This window comes from Octopus bimaculoides, chromosome 6 (genome assembly GCF_001194135.2).
Source record: "Octopus bimaculoides isolate UCB-OBI-ISO-001 chromosome 6, ASM119413v2, whole genome shotgun sequence".
Taxonomy (NCBI): domain Eukaryota; kingdom Metazoa; phylum Mollusca; class Cephalopoda; order Octopoda; family Octopodidae; genus Octopus; species Octopus bimaculoides.
This window is the reverse complement of record NC_068986.1, coordinates 108,421,644-108,422,730: the sequence shown is the minus strand read 5'-3', so window position 1 is coordinate 108,422,730 and position 1,087 is coordinate 108,421,644.

The following is a 1,087-nucleotide window of genomic DNA, read 5'->3' as shown; positions in this document are numbered from 1 at the left end:
CACACACACACACACACACACACACACACACACACCATCATACGCATTTTGCTACAAAACAACCACCACCACAACAACAACAACAATAACAGAGGTGGCATAAAAGTAAAACAAGGAAAGCACATAAATTCAGTAGAGTCTCTGTTGCACCTGCTGTCGAGTCTTTCCAGGTGAAAAGATTTCTTGTTTGACCTTTTAAAATATAAAATAGGCGCCCACCTGCCCGTTTGAAATGTTGAACTGAAGGTAGGTAGGGAGGGAGGAGGGAGGTATGTGGGTGGGTAAAATAAGTTGGTAGGTAGATTGGTAGTTACCTGGCCAGGTATTTTGATTGCTACGTAGCTAGCTGGATAGGTAGGTAGATGTACAAACAAGCGCAGGATACACGCGGACACACGTACACACGCGCGCGAGCGCGAGCGCGCGGACGCTGGCGCACGCACGCACACACGTATGCGACTAGGTAGATAGGTAGGTAGGTAGGTTGGTAGATAAGTTGGTAATCATTCAGGTATGTAGGTAGGCAGGTATGTACCTTGTTAAATAAGAGGGGTTTGTTGATAGATTTGCGCGAGGACGTGTGCGCGTGCGTGTGTGTGTGTGTGTGCACGTGCGTATCTGTGTATGTGTGCACATGTATTTATAAGTTAGAAACGACAACAGGTAAACTAGGGACCTGTTTTATACAGATATGCACCCAGGTAAAATTCTTTTATTCTTTTATTCTTTTACTTGTTTCAGTCATTTGGCTGAGGCCATGCTGGAGCACCACCTTTTGTCGAACAAGTCGATCCCAGGATTTATTCTTTGCAAGCCTATTACTTATTGTATCCACATCTTTTGCCGAACTGCTAAGTTACAGGGACGTAAACACAGCAACATCAATCGTCAAGCGATGGTGCGGGACAAACTCAGACACACAAATACATACATACATACATGCATACATACATACAGACAGACAGACAGACAAACAGACAAGCAGGCAAGCAGATAGATAGATAGATGGATAGATAGATAGATAGATAGATAGATAGATAGATAGATAGATAGATAGATATACGACGGTCTTCTTTCAGTTTCCATC